General features: G+C 39.8%; 1 long non-coding RNA gene across 1 annotated transcript; it reads right to left on the bottom strand.

The window, feature by feature from the left end:
* Window positions 1-13,101: 13,101 nt before the first annotated feature.
* LOC121315232 lies at window positions 13,102-17,097 on the bottom strand. Its single transcript, XR_005950220.1, has 3 exons — window positions 16,974-17,097; window positions 14,206-14,270; window positions 13,102-13,441 (listed from the first exon to the last, which is right to left on the bottom strand). It is a non-coding gene; the product is annotated as an uncharacterized LOC121315232 (long non-coding RNA).
* Window positions 17,098-17,990: the final 893 nt, after the last annotated feature.

The following is a 17,990-nucleotide window of genomic DNA, read 5'->3' as shown; positions in this document are numbered from 1 at the left end:
TAACACTGTTTACCAGTGCCCAAGATATGGGCAGCAAACAGCATCGCAGTTCCAAGCGTTTTCCAGCCCAGGGCAATGAGTGAGTAACTGACACGCCCAGCAACAGGGAGCCTGTGTGTACAGCACTTCAGTTGTACCCTGCTATATCAGCACCTTTCCTCACCTGTAGAAAGAATAAAGAAAGAGCAGATGCTTCACAATCGGGATCTCACAGCCAGGACTTTGATAGATGCAGATTTTATTTTCGGACGCTGGATCAGTATTACATGTTTTACAATCTGAAGTATGTATATAGAGAGGCATGTGCTGTGGTTTATCAGAAGCCATATATTTTGTTCCCATAGCAGCCTTGATGAAAAGGCCATCAACCGATTAAAAGCTGCTTGCTTGGATTTAATCCAATCATGTGCTGTTGACTCAGGTTGGGTTTATCCAAGTGCCACTCTGAAAACCAAGATAAAGCGAGTTCTGTTGGAGTGAAGACCAGGCTTCCATTTCCACTGACATGACGGGTACTGTAGTATGCCTATGAAACGCTTTATACATTAAAACCGAATGACGTAATGATAATTCCCAGCATACAAGGCTGAAGGCACTAGGAAAGTAACAAAGTACAACACAAGTGAATCATCCATATGTCTTTAAACACTCAATCATAAATTCCGAGGTGGTCAAGTAGGCAAAACTGTCAGTTAATACCTTTATCAGTTTAACTGCAGTGGACTGCACCTTCACTTTCACAAAGGCTTTAAAAAATAAAACAGAATATTCAGAATACACACAAGATCTTTACTTCATTGGATACTGATGAAACAAGGGGCTGGGTTTCTGGTAACAGTATCTAATAAAGGTTCTAAACTCCTAGCTTGTGTTTCTGTTTCCTACAGTCCTCACTCTGCAAGCCATTACTTCTGAAGCCTAAACATTGCCAAAAGTGCACAGCCATTGGTGTCTCCAGGGACTGAAGATGAAAAAAAATGTGTGGCTTACAAAATCTCTGGATTGAACTAAGCTTGAGTAGTTATGTTGTTAGTGTGGGCTGATGTAATGAAAATTAAATTGAAATAAATTAGAAAAAAGTGAAAAGCTGTAGAATGCAAGCACCAGTGAGGACATAAATCTCATACCACACATGCTTTTAAATATTTTTTTCGAATGACTAGCAGCATAGCGTCAGGAATAAGACTCAGAGGCTGGAAAGCTGCTGTGAAAACGCTGTTGCTCACATTTATTTACAAACGGAAGAAAATCAAACAAACAGGCTGAAATAAAAGGTTAAACAAAACACAACGATTACCTTTTGTTCAAAATAAATGATTTAGATTGTCCAGGCTGGGAAGAGCCTTCACTGGACCATCCCAAAAACTATTTCCAAACTCCTCCAACAAACAAAAAGACTAGCTCCCTGTCACAAAGTCGGCTGTAGTGGGTGACGTCAGACCAGAACCAGGAACCAACAAATAAACAACAGAGAGGTGGAGTTTGGTGAAGTGTGCGATTGTTTGCGCTCAGCATTTAATAATGAAACAGACAGAAAATAAAAGGTTGTAAGACAAACAAAACACAGGACACGGCACTGGCAGCCAAAACAAAGAGACAAACAAAAACGAACTATACAGACAAACACAATGAGCTGCTATTATTATATATGTTACTTTTTTACTTTCTCCTCTCCACACCCGTTCTCCACTCACCGTACACACAACCCCGAGTAAGTGAAAACATGCTGCTTTTATGCAGCTGTACCGAGACTCGATTGCTAATCAATCATTCAATTGGAGTCTCAGGGGCAACATTGCCACACTCCCCTTATATTTTTTTATACAAACGTACCACAAGGCACTGTACACAGCAGAAAAAAAGCATTGTAAAAAAACATTCATTATGATAAAGTAAGGGAAAGGGCTGTACCAGCAGGAGGTTAAGCTAATATTCACAACATGCTTGGTCTTAAAAGGTATTTCAAACAAATATATATATATATGTAAAACCACATGGGAGGGAGACTACACCTTTAAGCAAGGAGAAAGGATGAGTGAAGGTCACATGACATGAATAGTAAGGAGTAATATACAGTCTGTCACTGTCCTGGCTCATAGACTTCTGCTTTAATCTGTAATAATACCGCAGTCCCTCAGAAAACACCCCATTCAGCAATAAACTGGGATACATTGGTTACAGGGGTTTGGCAGACTTGCATAGTTATTATGTTTGTGCTCGTAAAGGCAATTTCAATTATGCCTGCAGTCAGATTTCCCCTTACAAGTGCTTTCTTTTTATTTTCAATTTAATTTCGATGGGCACTGCACTCCAGCAGTACAAAATGTATAGGATGGGTTTCGATGCTTGTAGGGATATCAGTCGTAGTTAAAAACAGGAAGCTGTAGACCTCAGCATTTTAGTTATGTTTCTAAGCCTCTCCCTAGTAAGTCACTAATTCATGCCATACCATTTACTGCAGTACACTAAAGGAAACTTGTGTGGTTTCGAAGGGATGCTTGTGCAGCTTCTGCACTGGAGTATGACTATTAGAGCTTCCCTCTGCAATGTGGGTGGAGCTGAGGAAGGCTAATACATCCTTTCCATTCCCTATGCCTGTTTCCCTGAGCCAGGGAGATGGGGAGTGCATGTCTGGGAGCAAAGACATTGAATAGCTAAAAACCACGGGATTCATTTAAACTACACAGCAGTGGGTAAAAGTGTGAACATGAAACAAGAACAAATAAACAGTAGGTTGATGTTTTTTTTAATTTTTTTTTTTTTATAAAAGCCTAACAAATATATCCATCACCATAGGAGATTTTGAGATATCCATTCATCTAAACCCACTGACCTGTTGGTGTGAGCTGACAGAGGGACAGGGCTGTCTGCAGCGCTCATCTGCCTGCCTGTAGCGTGCTGGGTGGCAGTGCAAAGAGGAGGAGGAGGAGGATGGAAGAGAACAAGAGTGCATGGGGGTTCGGGAGGGGGCTGCAATCAGGCTTTTATCATTCAGTTCAAAGCCTTTTCTTCTGCTCTAATTATGTGCAATTATGAGCCCTGTGCGTAGGACCTATGTATGTGACACCCACTGGAGTCTACTAAACATGCACTTTTGTACCTTCTGTAGCACAGGAAAAGCAATTAGCATACAAATATCAGGGACGTGATAAATATTACCAGAATCTGAACAAGAATGGACCGAATTAACTCTTAGGGCTGTTAAAATAATATATATATATATATATATATATATATATATAATGTGGCATGGCATGGCAGGGCCCTGCTTGTAAATAGGGTGTTGTTGTGTGTTGGTGGTGGTGGTTGGGAGGGAAGGGGTTAATTCCTATCAATGCCAAATACATGTAAGATTGTGGGCAAAATTGAATAATTGATAAATTAGGTCTCCGGGACGCCATAATCCGAGGTGGGATTGGTAAGGGGAGAAAATTGATGATTAATTAGGCTCCAGCCATATGGGATATAAGGGGAGAAAATGTTTTGTTTGAGAGTGTGTTGGGAAAGGAGTGAGGTGAGTCTTGCTGGAAGCTGTATAAGTTTGTTTTTGGTCTGTGAAGGCGAATGCTCAGCCGGACATAAGTATTGTTTTGTGTTGGTTACTTGCTTTGTATACCCTTTTTATCGTGCTCTGTGAGCAGTGTTTTTGATTTTATTTTGTTTAATAAATGAGCGCCCCAGTGCTTAAACCCACAGATATTGATTCTATCCCTTTGACATCCACTCACAATCAGTTATTGGACAAAGAAAAAAGAAACACATGCCTGTACACAGTAAATACGATGCAGGGCTGCCAGGACAGCAGAGGTTTGACGTGGCTCGTGTTTAAGTTGTTCTGGAGAGAGAAATGACCGTTTATGGCCTCTAAGTCCCTCTGGGAAGTTGGGGGTGTAAATCTACAGTCTGTTCTTCAGAATCACATGATCGCTTTAAGACCTTGACATATATCAGTTATTTGTGCAGTTTTGGATACAAATAAAAAATAAAAATGACTTGCAGCAGAACGATGCAGCTTTAATATTGCAATGTTTCAGCACCCTCACTGGGGGTAATAGGGAAACTGGATTAGGGGCCCGCCAGTTCCTGGGGTGGTTTCACATGATTGGCATGTGCCAGTATGTGTGTCTGAGATAGAGCGTGGGATATGTGTGTAGCGTGGGATAGGTGTGATTGACAACTAAGGGCCCTGCAGCAGTCAGGCCTTGTTTCCCTTATATGTGATTGGCTGTATAAATAATGCAGTTAAGCGTGCTGCTGCCTGAGATTCACCTTAGCACAGAAGCCTGGTGTGACAAAGCTTCTTCCTTGAACCAGAGTTTAGGAATTCATGTGACCTTCACCAAGGTGAGGCACTTCATCCTGCAGCAGGCCACCCCTCCCCCCTTTCTCTTTTTCTCAGCACATTCCAGAGCAATGCATCTCCAATTTCAGGCTGGAGAGAAGAAACACCTGGCTGGAAAACTGCACTGAGGTGGTAATCAGGGAAGCAGAAGAGCAAATAATGTGATCCTTACCACAACACATTTGTGTATATATGTATATAATTTGACTAAATGGGCAGAGCAAACAAGTTTGTCTCCTTTGTGCTGCAGAGTGGTTAAGATGCTCAATAGAGGAGTGCATGGTGACCAGATCAAACCCAGCCCCCTCCTGTAACTGTGCCTCCTCTTTTACAGATTTACTCAAGGTCACAAAAATAAGATTGTAAATCACTAAATGCAGCATATTTACTAAACTGGACTTAGTCATACTATAGGGACAAAACATTCAAATAGCCATGCTGTTTATACCTAGTGGTCGACACAAAAATGAAAAAGTGGGATTTCTACTGTAGTAATAACAGGGTGTTAAGGCTATTTGTTCTACCCTATAATAAGGGGAGATAAGCAAGGAGATGAAAGAGATGAGAGGCTGGAGACTGAGCGACATTTTCTTGAAAGAAGAGCCATTCTCTTGATTTAAAGTTTTGAAAATGATGGAGTTAAGTAGGCACACCTATTTTTGTATTAATAAATAGCCAATACATTTAAAAAAGCAAAGATTTTTTAATGATAACTTTCGCAGCATATAAAGGGAGTCCAATACTCTGTCGGCACTATTTAAATAATGCCAAATCAATGCACGTTTTAACCACATGATTACAATATGATGCTTTCACAACCTGATGATTGCTAATTACTTAAGTAGTATGAATAGGGTACCAATGTAAGACACGCAATTCTGTCACAACAGGACACTTTGGGGTGCGAGCAAAGACAGACAATCCAGACTCTGCTCTTTGTGCACTCCCACATGCACTGCTGCTCTGTTCCTCAGCTGCAATTAAGCTGTCATTTTTCAAAAAGCTAACCAGGAAAAAATATATATAATTGTTTCACAGTTTATAATTACAGTAAAGCCCATCTTTATATTGTCTTAAAAAAAACCACACCATTCATTGCTTCTTGCTCAGCATAGCCCATCCATTACAGCACAACAAAAGTGCTTTAAATTTATGTCTGCAAGCAACACCAGCTCTGTCTGCTCTAGAGCAGAAATAGCTGAAATATATGCCTCTTTTAAAGATATTTCTACAGTTTAGACTTTAGACTTTTGTTGTATTGATATGAATAATGATGTTGGCTCAACACCCCCCTGTGAAAGCCCCCCACCCCCACCCCCACCCCCCCCTCACCCCCGAACAGGCAGCCGGTGTGCAGCTCTGACTGACCTTCTCCTCCTCCTCTCTGTCAGCCAGTCACTCTGGCCGGAACTGACCAGTCGACAGGTTCACAGCTCTGCTGCCAGGTTTTATTCCACGCTGTTGCAAAGAGCCCATTTCAAACCCAAGTAGCTGCAGGCTGTTTGCGAAAACCCTGTACACCAGACAGAACATTTACTCCCCCACTCTCTCTCTCTCTCGGGGCTATCCTGCTCCTCCATTCATTTTACATAATATTACATCAAGAAAGCTGGAAAGAGTCAGATTAGTGCTGATTGGCTCTAGCTACTGTATTGGTACATTACCAATGTCTAAATCTGACAGTATGTGTTACACTGCATTGAAATATAATAAAAAAACAAAACAGTTTCATCATGTTTTACTATCTCTGTATTTCATAAAGTTATGTTTGGGCCTATCTCTGGGCAAGCAAGGTGTAATCTGTGTAATTTTTGTACACAATCATAATGCTACTTCAAGCTTTTAATATGATTTAATGGTGATTCAGTATTTCATCTACTCATTCCCTAACAATTTCTTTGCAAGATGGATTGTCTCTGTTATTTTTCTCCAAGAGTTTTAGCTATTTTCTGGGTAACTGCCTTGAAATCCTTTTATTCACTGTAATCTGTAATTGACAGCTTTCTGAATTAAATAGTATATTTTCACAATTCAATTTCTGGGTTATTTATAGTAATCACAGCCACAATATTTACAGCATAACATGTTGCCTGTAATCTAAACAGAACAGGAAAGGCCAGGTGTTTAATACTCAGCAAATAACAACTGAAGACTTTGGCAAACCAACGGAGGTTTTGTTAAAAATATCTACTCACAGTAGTGTTCAAAGGAGTGTAAACAACAAAGGGTTCACAGCAAGACTAAAGGTGAGGTACTAAGGGTGGGGTGCTTATTAAATACCTTGGTATCTCTTTATAGATAATCGTCTATTAGTGTAGATGGTGTTTTCTTTTTCATGGAAAAATGAATTCAACCTTCATTAGAAATACATGTTTTTATTTGAATCTATAAAAATACAGAAGAAAATAAGTACCGTTTGCTATAACATGGATTGTATTTCTTCAGAAATTAACACATTGTGTATAGCTAACGGCAGTGAACAACAGGTAAGATTCATGGAATTATTTTGTTATTTTATTGTGTATATCAGCACACATAATGCAGAAAATCGTTCTGTGCAATGCTGTCTTAAATGCAGTTATCTATATTTGTAGCTCAGTTGGGGATTTATTCTAACTGTGTGGAACACACGAGGAAAGACTTTTGTTCTTAAGCTATAATGACTCCACCATAATTGCCATCTCTAACTACAGAGCACATCATCTGCCATTCAAACAGTTGCCATGTGTTTAAAACAATAACACTTTCAAGGCATTACATTAAAAAAAAACAACAACAACAAAAAAAAACAGTGACGTGTTATCTTGAGTTCTAAAACCAGGCATCAAATGCTGTCATTAACATGAACTACCTGACTGCATCACCAGAAGAAAGTGCTTTAGAAAATAAACGAGACAACTTTCAGCTGGACAAATGTACTGCATTTTAAATTTTGGTTACACTTTTTAATTCAAAATTCAAATATAATCATAAACATGCATGTGTGGGAAATAAACATCAGTGTAGGATACTATAAATGTAGGTGTTCATTACTAATCTGCCAAATGACACTGAAGAGTCAAGTGCAAGCTGAGAGCTATGGAACTGTTAGCATCTGGCCTGAAGCAGATCATTACATTGCAGACTAGACCAGCAGTTCAGAGAAACCTTGGTTGGGATTGAGTAGTCTTGTGCCTGTAAAATACAAATAGTGAAGTTTCCACTGAAAAATATATCCAGCAGAGGACGATACTATGAATATTTCACAAAATGATCCAATCCCAACTCTTGAGTTTTAATTTAAAAGGAAAAGTGAGGTTGCACCATAAACAACTTAACTCCTTAAAGAGAAAGTGCTGAGAACAGTTCAAGACTGCAGCCTAACTAGGCTAGTTTATATCCATTTAATTGTAACAGGGATGGGGTTTTACAAAATGTTATTATTTTGAAGTTTTCAAAATGAAGTAAGCAAATAGCAGTACTGGCTATTATTGGGTCTGGTGCCATGTATTATTAAAAGTCAGTTAGCAGTGATAATGTTATCTGTAACAAGACATTTAAGAATAAGGTACAGTGGCCCACATGGTTTTTAAAATATATTTTTTTAACAAATCAAAGAATGTTACTTTTTTTAACCCATGTTGAAAATATAAGCTTCTATATTTTTACTGTGTAACTGTCATCAGTATAATAGCATCTCTTTGTATAAGTGGAAATTGGTGGGAGAATTAAAAACGATTAACTGGACCTTCCCTGACAACTGATGATTGATTAATTGTTCGTATCTTTTTGGTAGTTGTTCAGTGTGAATGTTACAGGCTAAATACTTTTCCTTTTATTCATACAGTTCCCTGTACAAGCACACATGTAAACTCAATTTAAATTGACCAATATAATCAGTCATGCCCCTAATGCAGTGGTTCCCAACCTTTTTCAAAGTAGGGTGTTTGGATTTTTTCCATGGATCACTTGCCAGGCATTTTTTCACAACAGCATTTTGAAACTAATGTGCATGTGTACAAGTACATGTAGACAGTAACGTATTTATAGACCATACATGACTGAATGAGATTCCTGGGTTTGAATCTTCACTACCAGGTCAGCAAGGAATGTTGCCATTTTACGTATTGAAAGTTGCTGAACTCAAAGTTCCTGTTTCTTTGGTTTAAAAAAGTTTTTACATCCTGAATACTTTGTAGATAAATGGCATCTAATTTTGCAAGATTAAGAGTTTTGTTTGACAAAACCTCCTGACAAAAAATGCACTGGGGCATCCTGGGAACCAGTAAATATAATTCTAAATACCATTGCTGGTCCCCGCAACCGTTACCTTGTGTAGAAAATTAATTGATCCATTTGCAACTCAATGTATTGCACTCACTGATTGCCAGCTTCGCTCGATGTACATACAAAAAACACACCGAAATACAAAGACGAGGTAGGTGGGAAGCAATTTGGAAAATTAAAAATTGATTGGAGAGTGTACAGGGTGTTACCACTTCTGGTGGGCTGTGAGGGGTAAATGAAACGTGATTGGTGGCGCACAGCCAATAGGATTTATAGCACAATTGATAGGATTTATTTTCTTCCCCTATCCAATGATATGCGTTAACAAGCTGTACTGCAAATTTATGGTGGCTTGCAGCAAGTCAAAAAAACTTTTACCTGATCACGAGCCCAGAATGACACTTCTGTATGATCGTGTTTACACGATCACGTGCCCAGAATGACACTTCGGCATGATCGTGTTTACACGATCACGTGCCCAGAATGACACTTCGGCATGATCGTGTTTACACGATCAGGGGCCCGGAATGACACTTCGGCATGATCGTGTTTACACGATCACGGGCCCTGAATGACACTTCGGCATGATCGTGTTTACACGATCACGGGCCCGGAATGACACTTCGGTATGATCGTGTTTACACGATCACGGGCCCTGAATGACACTTCGGTATGATCGTGTTTACACGATCACGGGCCCTGAATGACACTTCGGCATGATCGTGTTTACACGATCAGGGGCCCGGAATGACACTTCGGCATGATCGTGTTTACACGATCACGGGCCCGGAATGACACTTCGGTATGATCGTGTTTACACGATCACGGGCCCAGAATGACACTTCGGTATGATCGTGTTTACGCGATCACGAGCCCAGAATGACACTTCGGTATGATCGTGTTTACGCGATCACGAGCCCAGAATGACACTTCAGTATGATCGTGTTTACACGATCATGAGCTGTTTGTTGTGTTGGTTAGAACTGCATAGCCAGATTTTGGGAGTTCATTGTGGACCACCTGGAGTTTACTCACAGACAACAGGCGGTACAGGGATGACAGGTTGGGATCCGCTGCCCTAATGCCACAACTAATAAACATTATCTATCATGTTGTAAACATTTAGTGATGGCTTCTTCCAACTTATATGCAAATATTACAGTTAAAAATATGCAATGTCTAGTTTATCAACATCAATAAATGTTTGTTGAACAAGAGACAACAGATTTGATGAGAATCACTGCAGCACAATATTTTTTCCCCCTGATTAATTTTTCATCTTCTACAACATATCCTACATGTGACAGAAAAACACTCTGTTGGAAGTCCACAGTGGCGAGAAGGCTTCAGGCAAGGACTCTGTGTGTGAGTGTGTCTGCTTCTAATAAGCCAACAAAGTCTGGTTTCTGATGAGTCATACAGAAAGCTTACAGAAGGCTGATGTAAATAGCCACAGAGGCATCTCTTTCTAGTAGTTACACTGGATGACTTGGCTCCCTTATTTTATACTCACTTACATCTCATTTGAGCATAGAACTGTGTTTTTTATTGGGGTCATGTCTCTTATTCTGAAAGGAGGTCATGCTCACACAGATCTGGCTAAATGAAGTGTTGCAAGTAGTATACTAAATCTCAATACTGGAGAAATCTTCTGGGATAAAGTTCTTTCTTACTACCTTTATCCCCTTGCCTCCACCCCCCTTGTTGAAAGAATGGCTGTGAGATAAACAGATCTGATTTTTAACCTATGTTAGTTTCCCATTGAAATCAGATATTCTTCATGCATGAAAGAGGTGAAGAAATAACAGGACAGCAATAATCTAACAGAAGTGCTGCTTGGGATTAATATCAGTTCTGTTTTCAACACAAGGGCTCTTACCCCATATAAAAGCTGTAGTTTTGCATGGTATTTTTGCACTATTACCATGCTTTTCCCCTGGTTATACTATGCATTTACCATAGTTTACCGTAGTTTGCCATGTTTTCTAATGTGCATTACAATGCTTGGCTTTACCATCCTTTCACTGTGCTTTATTACACACTATGCTTTTACCATGGGAAACTTTTATAAGGGACTGTTGTTTCTTGCTAGCTCTAAAACCACTTTAGTACTTCATGGTAAAAACCTAGTGTAATAACCCTGCGATGCTCATTCCTGTATCACATATGATACAATGCTTAGCCACCCCTCTATATTACTATTTTTTTTAAATCCAGACTTTTTCCTATGCAGTATATTATGTGTTGCCGGACAGGGAAATTAGCTTTTCTCATTTGAAAAAACGCTTGGGCATTATCGGGTTAAAACACTGGCAATGCAATCTGGAACCATGCACAGTGCATCTTATTTAATCCCTAGTTTAGGCACAGGAACTGGTGGTGAAGGAACTATACAAGTGTACCACTGAAAACTCTACCAGTTTCTTTTTCCTTTCTCAGTTTGGCCCAGTTGAATTTTCAGCTTAGCTATCTACGAGGAAATCAGTTTAGCTAGCTACCAGCACTCATGGTATAACAATGACAGGTGGTGATGTATGCACAATGGGCATTTGTATAAGATGAACATGGTTTGGCTTTGGTTGCAGTTATCAAGCATATCCTGGGAATAGTAAATATTGGTAAATAAGGTCTGACAATTTAAGCATGGCAACAAAAAGTGTGCAACATGGTTTAGCAGTGATACAAATGTCTGGGTTTCTGCGCTTCACTTACAGTATACCTACCAGATAATTGCTATTATATTCTTCAGAGTGCCAACATTACACTCCACTGACTCCCACTGCTCTGTGTAACATGAGTCAACTGTTACTCTCTGCCAGCCTTCAAATGCATTAGCACAAGTGTAATTAATAACCCACTCTCCGATGAAAACAGACAGATTTATTGAGTCCCACTCATAGTGATGCATTCATGCGTTTTTAAGTTTGGAATTCTCTTAATAAAGAAAGTGATCAGTGTCATAGAAACACCAAAGACCAATGTCTTTAAAAGTCAGTGATATAGCCATATATGCCAAATTATAACGAATACAAAACTGCAATTCTTAATCATATTATTCTTTATAATAAAAAAAGTATACCTGACACTCGGTATACCAAAACTCAAACTGTTCCTGCCACAGTTAGTGAAGTCTAAAGACAGTATCTATTGAACTTTAGATATATATTCAACCCGTCTCTCAGGCAGCTTATGGTAAACATGATTGTAAGGGTTAGGTCAGATATCTAAAAAGAGTCAAATTACCTGAACCACAAATAGATAAAATACCAGAGCTGTTTTTTTTCCTATAAGTGTGAAGAAGACCTCCTTAAAGAGTAGGTAGCGGGTTCTGAAAAATATAGCTGTACACATCCCTACGTATTGCTATAACTGTTTAAATAACATACCTGTAATTCTTCTTTTCATTAACATCCTGTCATCTTTTTACACATAACTTTGTAGTGTGTTTCAAAGCTCTTTTCAAAATGTCCGCTTGCGACAGAAATACAGTGAATCTTTGTTGTAAATCTCCCTCCCGACCTGTGAGGGCACTAAGCAGTGAAAGTAGAGTTCTTTGGACGGGCTGGCCTGACAGTTCTTTCCCAGGGTTGGGAAGTCGGTCAGTCTGGAAGAAGGTGAGACTCCGTTGCAATAACGTTTTGACCCGGAAGAGAAACAACGTAGGAGCTGCAGATTGTAACGACAGCTGCACTCATTTACCAAGGAGTCATGCAAGACGGTATAAAAGAGGCCAGAGAATTGCAATCTACTCCTTCGCTTGGTGTTTGCATAGAGAACTGGAAGGACCGTGAGACACCCAGTGAAAACTAAAAAAGAGATATTTGTGTGTGTTTTGTTTGCTTGTCGCTGCTAGTAATTGTCTTTGTTTGTGAACCACCAGACGGCTAACACGTTTCCAGTGCTGTCGCCTTAGCCAGCACAAAGCCAGAACAACACTTCACCACAGTCACTAAATAAACTGTTCTCACCCAACACGAGCACTACTGCACGCACCCGGACTGGTGATCGTGGCTAGTATTACTGTGGGGCAGATAATATGTATTTATTTTTTGGGCTGCAACCCGTTGTTATTGTTACCTCCATGCATTACACATTGATATGTATTGCTGGAGTTTAGTGTTTTGGTCGCCAGACCGGGATTAAAAATAAAAGACCCCTTTTCCAAACGGATTACAGTTTCTGTCTGTGATTATTCCTGCACTGCATCGCCTCTGCACCTGTTCTCACTCAGCAGCCACTGTGCCACACCGCTTTAGTGCACTGGGGTTTGAGATCTTCTGTCCTCTAAATCACTGCAGGAAGAGTGATTAAAAAAAAGAAAATATAACAAGTGCTCTGGCTTTTCTGTTCCGCACCACATCATGGATCCTTATTGCTGTGTTACCTGTTAGACAATGTGGGAAATAATCCTTACACTAGCAGTGCACTAGAGCAGACATTTTGAAAAGAGCTTTGGAACAGACTTTGAGTTATAAGTGTAAAAATTTGTCAAGATGTAAAAATATTCATATCTTGGTTTTTCACTTTGTTACATTTCACATTATGTTTTGTTTATTACCCAAAGGGAGGCACATTGTTGCTTATTTTGTATTATTGTGTTAAATTACTTTGGCTAAAAGTGTGTGGTTATTTTGTATGAAAGCACAGTGATTAGAGGAAGAAAATAGTCCCATTCTCCAATTCCAAAAGCAGCCAAGTGTTTTCCATTTACACCAATTAACTATCATTGATAGTCCCCTATAAACAGGAACTGAAATCACAGGAAGAGGAGAGTGTGGTTCCAGGGGGAATCGATTGGAAGACACAGGAAGTTGGTCATCTTGAGAAACAGACCTGGATGGTAACAAAAAGGATTATTTGGAACCTGAAAAGGAATACACAAACACTGCAGCCCAATGGAAGGAAGCAACTGCCAGAAACTGATATTAATTGTGGTTTATGACAAGGTGTTGTACTGCTTCCCTTCAAGACATCCCCCTCCATGACCAATGCCCCGGAGGAGCAAACAGACAACAACCAAAGGATGGACGGCCAGCTCCCTGTACACACCTGAGACGCAAGACCCTACCCTACTTAAATTAAGTACCAGTGGCCGGGTTGGAAGACCAAATCAGAGAAGGGAGGGCTGAGATCGGGGTGTACATAGTGAATGACCAGGGACGCAGAGGGAGTCGGGACAAACAAACGGATTAGGAGGTTCTTGGTTTGGACACCTTCGACTAATACTTTCCCTTATTGGCGTTTCTACCAGGACAGTGTTTGGTGACTTGGTTTAAGTACAGGACCCACAAACTGAGGTTTCTAGGCCTTTTCTTAGGCCTGGGTGAATATACTGGAGCTGTCATTTTACCAAATTACTGCTTATATTGGTCAGGACTGTGGTGTTGCAACATATTGTGTTGAGTTGAATTATTGTATTAATAATATCCCCCTGAAGTCAGCAGTAGCTTGCTAACAATGGAAGGTTTTACTTGGTGCAGTTTTAGGTGTTTTTAGAATAGATTTTGTACTGAAATGTGCAAGGTTGTCTTATAAAGTAAGCTGTATTCAATTGTATCATTTCCTGTAATAAAGAAATCATGATTTTTTTTACTCACTTGTTTGTATTGTTTCTGTACACACATTGGGAAGGTCTGGGTGGTCAGTTAGAAAGCCAAGCAACCTGTGCACAAAGGGTTAGAAAGATAATTATAAAAATGTATACTTACCTGGAATTAACAGTACTAGACCCTGACATATACACTGTATATAGTAAAAACTCAGTACTATCACCTTCGGGAGTAAACAGTAATGAGGCACAGGGTATGGGAAAAACATAGACTGCCAATTTACTGGGTTTGTAGGGTGGAAAGACAAACTGTGAAGGGTTTCCAGTAAATTGAACAGTGCCTCTCCCCTCCGACAACCGGCTTGCTTTCCTGCAAGTGCTCTCATGTAGAAATTCCTGTGCCTTCAGGGAGGGAGCAGCCAGGCAGCTGTGTAAACTCCAGCGTGGCTCCCACCTTGTTTAATGATTATGCAAATTTCACAAAAACATTCTTCTCATTGTATCTTTTTTTTCCCTGCTGGTGAGTCACTGATAAATGAATAAAGCGACACACCTCGTGGGATCTGGGGAGGCACTACAGCGCACACTGCACTGCGAGGTGTGCTGACAAGTGCTGTCGTTTAAATGCTGCATGGCAGAAATGCCCAGTGAAAATGACTAAAGGGCACTTACCTCTATAATGTATCATTTGAACGTCTACTTTATTAAATATACCAATGTTTTGTAAGTCAAAGCCCAAAATGCCAATGTTAGTTCCATGAGAACTGGCTAACATTGTAAATATTCCAGTTGAATCTGGAATGTCTTGTTTGTTATCACCATTCCTATCTGTCTGCCCTTTAAGAACAACAGACTTTTCACATGCCAGTACAGCAGACTCAATGACAAGTGGGGAAAAAACATAATTGACAGTATGTACATTGCTACCAGACGCACTGCACTGGCTAATGCACTGGCCAGCAGTGAGGCGTCCAAGGGCAGATGGCTTGAGTTTCATGATGTCTGCACACCTCCCCATTGAGGATTGAATAAGGAAACCGTGAACATAAAGATGGTTGTACTAAAATGTAAGCTGATCTGTGCAGCAGCAGTTCATCTGCATTGTTGAAAGTGCAGTAAGACACATTGGTAAAACAATGTTCTGGCATGTCATTGAATCTACTGAATCTAACTGTGGCAGGGCAGAAGCTCTGCTGCTGTAAACAGTGTATGTGTGGGAATGTAAGGCTGGCAGGGATGGGGTTAAACCTATCCCTAGTCTAAAACATGTAGCTTATATCACACACTGACTATTTTATACAATTAACAGTATTTCCATCAGTCTCCCAAATATCCCCACATTGCCTACCAGCAATCACAGGTATAGCCATTCCCAAATTAGTTCATTGATGTTAATTGGGCAGTGGTCACATGTATAAAAGGAAGGAGAAATCCTTTGTCTGGTGGAAGAGTTTGTGCTGTGAGTTTTGTACTGTTTTGCAACTTGATAGTGAATGCTAATGCCCAGACTACAAGTGTTTATTCTTTTTTGTTTGAACCTTTTATTTTGGCCCTCGTGCTGTGTTGTGTTTGTTCCTGTTTTGTGTTTTTGTTTTTTGTTAATAAACGTGTGTAGTGCACACCAGACCTTAAACTGCAGCTTTCTGTCTCTGGGTCTCATTCCTGCCAACTACCATTTGAGCCCACAGCTCTATTCTGTCACTCTAACTAATACTGACTCTTTTAATACACACACAACCTGAAGCAAACATCTGAACCTACAGCTCTATCCTGTCACTCTAACTAATACTGACTCTCTTAATACACACACAACTTGAAACAAGTAAACCATGTGAAGCAAGACAACCTGCTAATCTGATAAAGTTGCTTCTTTAAAAAAACAAAACAAACAAAAAAAACCCAATAATAATAATTGGAATTTAAACAATTTTTTAAAACTTGCAATGTCCCGGAACTACATTTATCCAAACTTATGTGTTCCCCATGTTTTCTTTTTGCGTTACACACACAGTGGTCCCCGATTTCCCTGTTGCAGTCTGTGATGCAGATGGTCTGACAAATCAACCGTCCACTATCATCCACCACCCTTCATTTTAAGGCCATTTACTGTTGTCTAACTGTCCTATGCCTTATAAAGCAGAAGTGTATTGCAAGGTAGTGACCACACCCTGTACATAGGTAATATATAGTGAACTTTGATTAACTATTGGAAGTGAAAACTCATTCTCAATTGCTTTTACTTGATAAGGAGTTAAAAATTCACATGAGCAGGCAGTGAGTCAGTAGATGCCAGAAGCTCGCCGATTCAGATCCGGTTGATGCAGAAAACCTGGAGAGACTCCATGTAACAACACCCCTGCACAGCGTGTGGAGGACGCCGCTCTACCTCCGACACATGGCCCATGTCATTCATTGGAGATGTGTTGTGAAACAGAGATCCCATCTGCTCTTTGTGTGTGCAAGGATGGGGCAGGATCTGGAAAGAGCAGGGCTGTTGGTGTTCAACCCCAGTCCTCACATACTCCCCAGGTTTTCATTTTAACTAAATTATAGTTTGAGTGCACGTAAAACAGCACCTGCAGGCAGCCTTTGAGATTTTTAACATTCATTTTTAAAGTCTGCTTTGGGAAACCACAAATATCGGAGAGATGAGTTCTTAGATGGGGGATGCGGAGAACACCCTCACGGCATGAAGACATCTTCAGTAAAGAAAACTCTTTAAACTCGTAGCCCCACTATACATTTCAATTTTGAATGAGAAAGCAGCAGTTTTCACTTGAAATAGCTCTGTTCAAGAATGATGCTGCTCCCACTTACCCTCAGATGGAAAGAGCCAGAGAAAAGGATCAGAGCACACCTGGCACTTGATAGCTTTAAGGAAACCTGATCCCCCAATCCTGGAAATGCATCACAGTTCCTCCAGAGCACTGCCTCCGGGTCCAATATAGTGGCTGTCTTCCAGAGGCCTGTATTGACTAAAGCCCTAGGGATTCGAAACCACATTCATTTTTTTTTCTTTTTTTTTTTTTTTAAATCAGCTGCTTTAATAAAAACAAAACAAAAAAGGTAAAAATACCTGAAAATAAAAAAAATACACTAAATATTATTTTAAATCCTGTACTGGCCATGGATGCATTTTTCTAACAGGGCAGGAAGCTAGAATAAACTGCTTTCACGATAATTGCATTAGGGGTTGATTAGGTTGTCTTCTATACATCAGATTATTTAATAAGGCAATTCAATATTCTTTATAATTTCATACACTTAAAGTGAATTCTTATATATAGCAACAATGGAATCAAATTGGACTTTAAATATTTTATAATATGTATAGACAATATACAAATATGTAATGTGATATTTTAAAATATTTGTATATAGTATACATTATTATTTCCTATATTATATAATAATGAAGAAACAGTATATACCGCATTGTCCTACCACCATCTATGTACATCAAAGGTTAGGAAAGTCGAGAGGTGATTTATCTTTTATTTTTTGAACAGACTTGCCTTACATGTAATGTAGTTGTTTCACAGTTCGGAAGAGCTGTCCACTTCCCAGCAGTGGTTATAAAACTTCTCGCCTTGCAGTCCCCTTGGGGTTGTCTCAACACAATTCACAGCACTCCCAGCAGCATCACTCATCCCTTTCAGCCGTCACCTTGGTAATTTGAGATCGATTCCCTGACTGAAGCATGAGTCAGATTCCACATAACTGCCCAGTGAGCACTGGGCCCATCAGGAGGAGGTTAAGTAAATCCTCCCTGACTAGAAAAGGAATCATCAAGGATTGAAATGCACCATCCCCACAGTCTGTAACTTTGCTGGA

Source organism: Polyodon spathula, chromosome 5, assembly GCF_017654505.1.
Source record: "Polyodon spathula isolate WHYD16114869_AA chromosome 5, ASM1765450v1, whole genome shotgun sequence".
Classification (NCBI taxonomy): Eukaryota; Metazoa; Chordata; class Actinopteri; order Acipenseriformes; family Polyodontidae; genus Polyodon; species Polyodon spathula.
This window is presented reverse-complemented; position numbering and strand designations above follow the sequence as displayed.